Source organism: Pinus tabuliformis, chromosome 2_1 (genome assembly GCF_031772625.1).
Source record: "Pinus tabuliformis cultivar Carrire ecotype Pingquan chromosome 2_1, CPIR1, whole genome shotgun sequence".
Classification (NCBI taxonomy): Eukaryota; Viridiplantae; Streptophyta; class Pinopsida; order Pinales; family Pinaceae; genus Pinus; species Pinus tabuliformis.
Window position 1 is genome coordinate 667,417,336 of NC_142299.1, and position 6,633 is coordinate 667,423,968.

At 35.8% G+C, this 6,633-nt stretch overlaps 1 pseudogene; it reads right to left on the minus strand.

The window, feature by feature from the left end:
• Window positions 1-1,326: 1,326 nt before the first annotated feature.
• Window positions 1,327-2,043, minus strand: LOC149202366 (UDP-glucuronic acid decarboxylase 2 pseudogene; annotated as a pseudogene).
• Between the last annotated feature and the right edge of the window lie 4,590 nt (window positions 2,044-6,633).

The following is a 6,633-nucleotide window of genomic DNA, read 5'->3' on the forward strand; positions in this document are numbered from 1 at the left end:
CTGGCTCAACACACTAACAGAATATGCCAAATCTGGTCTAGTTGTAGTCAGATATATCAAACTGCCAACTAGCTATCTGTACATGGTAGCATCCACCTCTTTAGTACCGTCGTCACTGCTCAACTTTAAGTTCTGCTGTAATGGTGTTGCTGTTGATCTGCACTGCTCCATTCTGAACCTTTCCAGCAAGCTTCTAGCATACTTCCCTTGAGTAAGAAAGGTTTGTCCAGAGTCTTTCCATCTCATACACTTGTGACATCTGATTTCTTTGATCAGATTGTTAGCATTCCCTGTTACAATCATATCATCTACATACAAAGAAATCAAAATAATTTGCCTCTGTTTATTAAACTTGGTATACAGATTTGGATCATTCAAGCTCCTATGAAAGCCATGCTGTACAAAAAATGAGTCAATTTTCTCATACCACGATCTGGGTGCCTATTTTAAACCATAAAGTACCTTTTTCAATTTACACACAAGATGTTCCTGCCCCTTTTTCACAAAACCTTCAAGCTGTACTAAATAAATTTCTTCCTTCAAGTCACCATTCAAAAATGCAGACTTAACATCTAGCTGGTGTAGCTGCCATTTGTGTTTTGTTTCTAAGGAAATTAGAATTCTAATGGTGTTTAATTTGGCTACAGGAGCAAAGGTGTCATCGAAATCTATTCCCTCTTTCTGTGAATAACCCCTTGCTACCAGTCTAGCTTTAAGTTTCTCTATACTCCCATCTGCATTTATTTTTGGTTTATACAGCCATTTGTATTCTATGGGGGTTTTACATTCAGGCAATTCAACCAAATCCCAAGTATGATTTCTGTTTATTGATTCTATTTCCTCATACATTGCAGCCCTCCATGCATCAGATTTACTTGCTTCCTCATAATTTTCAGGTTCTACAATGTTTAAAAACTTTGACATTAATGCATAGTCTTTCAATTTAGAAGGTAATCAAGTATTCCTACTTGATCTCCTTGGTAGGGGACTTACCTCAAATCTTTCTATTTCAGCCTTTTATGGGCTTGCATTATTGATTACATTTCCTGTTACTTCTTCTTCTTGTTTCTGCTCCTGCTCTTCATCTTCCTCACTATTTTCTTCCATTAGCAATGGAATGTCCCAATCACTGTTAGAGTCATCCTTTCCTTCTTCAACCTGTTCTAGTTCTAACATTGTAAATTCCCCAAGATTCCCAAGATTGAAAGGACCAACATGTTCACCCTCCATAAGTCGCATAAGGCCTTCAACCAGATCAGAAACGAACTGGAAGCTCCGTGTCTGTTTCCCATTTCCATAGACTGTCAAAGGCTCCTTGCGCAAAGCCTAAGCAACAAAATTACTTACAACCCGACCATCATCAAGGCACATTCGCAGACCATATGTATTGAAAATTCGAGCAATCCGAACCTCAACATTTTCCCCAACACGCTTGGCAAGTCTGGATATGTTCAAGATTCCCACATCATTAGTTTTGATAGTCTTCACAGGATTGTGTTTGTAATGCACAGGGGAAGCGGGGCAAGCCAAATGGTAGATCTGATCAACCTCCAACAATAAGGGTTCCACAACATCATGCCTTATCCATTCAAACCTCGGATTGCCAAAATGATGCAAAACATTCTCCTTCCTTCCTGTGAAGAAATTGTCGACAACAATAACATTGTCGCCTCTTGCCATGAGCCTGTCAAGTAGATGACTACCAACAAAGCCAGCTCCACCCGTCATGACAACTCGCAGGGACTTTCTCTTCAAACCTAGGGGCACTTTAGCCTCTGAATTCACCATCGAACCCGAATGATACTGAGCAAACCAAGAAACAGGAGTCTCATAAACAACCCGATGAGGTTTGTCGGGCACAAACCTTCCATTTTCATTAACATTAGAAGCCAAAAAACCAGGCTGAAGGATAAAGAAAGTCGATGCGATGGCGATTCCTATCAAAATAAACAATAGTTGCTGCTCCCTGAGCAAATAATCTACTGGCCTGATAATAGACCACATCTTTTCTGGCTTAAGAGAGTACTCATCACTGTTATTCATATTGGACTGATAAAATTTTTGATCCTCTGATGAATAAGTCTTCAATGAGCACCATCGGGCAAATCCGATCTGCTGCCACCAAACAGATCAGGAACTCCAATGCACCACCACTGGGCAAATCCGATCTGCTACCACCGAACAGATCAGGAACTCCAATGCGCCACCACCGGGCAAATCCGATCTGCTGCCACCGAATAGATCAGGAACTCCAATGCGCCACCACCGAGCAAATCCGATCTGCTACCACCAAACAGATTATGAACTCTAATGCGCCACCACCGGGCAGATCCGATCTGCTACCATCGAGTAGATCAAGAACTCCAATGCACCACCACCAGGCAAATCCGATCTGCTGCCACCGAGTAGATCAGAAATTTCAAAGTGCCACCACCGGGCAAGGCCAATCTGCAAAAATTTGTAGATTTTCCACCGAGAAAGAGGCTGGCGCTACTCAATGGCGAAAGATCCGCGCCAAAAACAAAATCGACACGTCTTACGAAATTGGCGCGATTAAGGCTTGATTTTTTGCGCCAATAGCACTTTCTGGCGCACTGGCGCGATTATCACTCTCAAAACAGCGCCAAATGGTGCGACTATTCCTTAATAAATAGCGCCAACCCTTTCTTCCACTCAAAAATGGCGCGACTGTTCACGACGAAACTGCGCCAACCCTATTTTCTGCTCAGAGATGATCAGTCATCTGAGACCTGTCTTCAGGTGTTACTGCAGTCCACCTGATTCTACGAATGCTTCTGTACACTCCACCGCCACTACAGTTCTGTAATCAATGATGCATCCTAAAAAAAAGAATTAAGGCTATCCCTACTCTGTGCTCTAATACCAAGATAAAAATCAGACTTGAATTGAAAAAGAAGGAGTTACAGCTCACAGGTGAGTACTGCACCTGGAGACTGCACTCAAACAAAGAGAACTCTCTCTGTACACTCTACATTCATCAAATGAGCAATTACATCATTAAGTACATTACTAGAGATCAGGAAGTTGCAACCAAACTCCTAAACTCTAGGAACAAATCCTAAACTAAGGAGATACGTTACAACTTGTGTAACCATTTCTCCATTAATACAAAATAATATTAATTATTTTCAACTAAACCTCTGTTAGAGATAACTTCATAAATAATATGACAATCTAAGAAGAAGGTTGTCCACGAAATCCCTAAAACAATACAGTAAACAAAGACAGTTAAGTAATAAGTTGCAAATATTCTTAAATGAGGAAGGAGTCAAGGGGAACATATATCACAAGGAAAAAAATTTGTTAAGTAATAAGTTGCAAATACTGTTAGATGAGGAAGGAGTCAAGGGGAACATATATCACAAGGAAAGAATTTTATTAACCCTAAGGCATACTTGATGCTGCCGTGAGTCATTGCAAAGACGATTAGTCTTGTGAATCTTCAAACCCTACCCTCGAAAGTTCTAGAGTTATTTTCTTCTTCAATTAAACCGAGGAAATAGATCGATCGTGGTGGCGGGACATGAGGGTGGTTACCCTCTAACCACCATCATCCCTAAGAGCTTTTGATCCAACCCTAACTAATGCGGACCCTTGATTTAGCATCTCACCAACTTCAAGGCTACGAGAAAGTTCCACACATTATTTCATCTTAATTATGCGCCAAATATTTCTTATGTGATGCCTGTGTGGCATTAATAATCATTCATATACCAAGGTTCCATAAAAAATATGCACTAGGTTGATAACTTATATGCTATCATACATGAAATCAAATAAATTTACAAAATGACTTGAATGAAAAGGTAAAGTATAACCCCTTTATTCTAGAATTTGAAAAATATATATATATATAAACCAAGAAAAGTTATAATCACATTAATGTTAATGTTATATATTTTCAAAATAGTTTAACATTAACATTAATGTAATTATAACTTTTCTTGGTTTATATATATATATATATATATATATATATATATATATATAAGAAAAGTTGTAATCACATTAATGTTAATGTTATATATTTTCAAAATAGTTTAACATTAACATTAATGTGATTATAACTTTTCTTGGTTGATCTATATATATAAACCAAGAAAAGTTATAATCACGTTAATGTTAATTTACAAGTATATATTTTCAAAGTAGTTTAGATAAATAGAAAATATAATCTTTTATAAATAGTGTATATTAACTAGAAATTAAAAACAATTTTAATTTAACAAGAATATAAAATTATTTAAGTATCTTTTAATTTTCAAAATGCATACAAAACAAAATGTCAAACACCAAGTTTAATGACTTTTTTTCAATATTTGAACAAAAACTAATAGGAAAAAAAAACCTATAAATGTGAAGAAAAGTGTATATACTTTCTTAATGATATAAATGGTTTATATCATTAGAAAATATATGTTTTTCTAAATGATTTACATCAGCTAAAAATTAAAAATGGTATCAATTTAATTCGTCAATAACATGTGTAAGGGAAATTTATCAACTCCAACTAATACAAAGGTGAAAAAAATTACAAATTTACAAGTTGAATAAATAAAATTATGTAAATAGTTGTTTCAAAAACCATTTTCAACTATATGAGATTGTAACACCCCTTTTTTGTATGTAACACTTTATTGATCTAAGCTAAGAAAAGTTAGGTCTCATGTGTAACAATGAAAGTAAATACTTAATTATTAAAATAAAATAATTTAATCACTTGGAAAAACGAGACACCGAGAGATAAGATTCTTGCCAAATCCCATTGGTGAATGGGAAGGAATAATTCTTTCATGATAAGACTTCTAGATTCAATTCTAGATAATATTAATGGATTGGAGATAAATATCCATTAAGATACTTAGTTGGAGAAAGATGTTAAGTTTAAGAAAAACATAAAAGCTTTGCGAGAGAGAAAGACAAGCTTTTATGAGGAAAAGCCTTGCGGGAGAGAAAGAAGAGATTTTCTGGGAAAAAGGAAAATGGATAAAAATATCCATAAAAATGGGACACTGCTAATGGAAACCATATCATGAAAGAGGTTATTAAATACCCATTGAAGAAATCAACAAGAGGCAGTTGATCCATAGCAAGAACTCTCGACTTGGGGATGAACTAGAGGAAGCCAGTTCTAGGTTGGGTGGCAGTGCTTGGTTTTCCAGGTGACATTCTTTCATATAATCTAGTTTTCTTGGGATGTTCTGTATGTTGGGTCCTTACTCTCTATGTTATCAATTCTTTAAGCATATGAGAGAAATTTCTTGGGTTGTCTTTTCTTATGAGATGATTGAATAATTTGCATGTGACCACTCTGCATGAGTAGTCCTTTGTTAACTTAGTTTATGAGATGATTATATACGGACGCATGTGAAAACTATTACATATAAATTTAATCCAAGTTAAATTTAATGAAGGAACGTAATATGTGGTTTTTATGCAATAATTGTTATATTTTCACATTTTTAAACTTACGTGCTATCTCGGGTTTTTAAGATGGTGAATAATTATGCATGAGACAACTATGTATGATGAATAATTATGTTTTAAGGCTTGAAATTGTATAGCCTATGGTTCAAATTATCTATTCTATGCATTATGCATCATGGGTGAATTGCATCCACTAAGGCTCGTTTAACTATGATTCGTATTGCATAAGATATATGTCAGTATTCTTTCAACTATGACTATAGGACTATGATAATGATATATGGAAATGCTAGCTATAGTGTATTTATGCTAACATTGCCATTAATGCTTGTATGGAGTCATCAAAGAATTGAAATCTGAATGCATAATCTTATTATGTTGAATGCCATGATTGATTATTTCCTCCGAGTTGTAAGGTATGCACAGGAAATGTTGAAGGGTTGATTCTTAATGTAGTAAATAAGTCTATTAATGGAACCTAAAGGTCCACATGGTGGATTTAGTGAGGCGGAGTATGTAGAAATTTTGAATAATTTAACACATATTCAACAGAGATTATCCTGATCATGTACTATTGCAGAATACATACACAATACATAAGCTCCTCTACGTTGATCATCAATATAGCAGCATCAATAACAATAAAACATCAAGAGCATTCACACATTAACACAGTATGTAACCCGGGGAAAGCATCTCGCTAAAAACCCCACACTATCTGTATATTAATGATTGAGACCATGTAACATTACAAAGTACAATGCTTATCACAAGCAATCCAGTACCAGCTCCACCTGTTACACATAATACAGCTAAGATCTGATCTCCAAATCTATTCCACTGCTTGCCTGCCTCCACTGCTCAATACCTGCTCAAGAATTGATGAGAATGGTTTACCAAACTCGTATTTTACCTGCAAAGAATCACTCACAATGTGTAAGACGTGAGCAGAAGCTATAAACTGGGCAAATACATGAGCAAACTCATTGGCATACTCAATCCCTTGATTGTGCAAGATCTGATGCACAACTATAGTCACAACTGATAGCAATCTGATTCTCTAACACTTGTCCCTGCTAAACTGAACATGCACTGACATGCAACTGAGTTAACTGATGTATTCTATAGTTGTATTATGAGTTAATAATAACAACTCATCATTAGTCTATTTGCAGTTAGACTAAC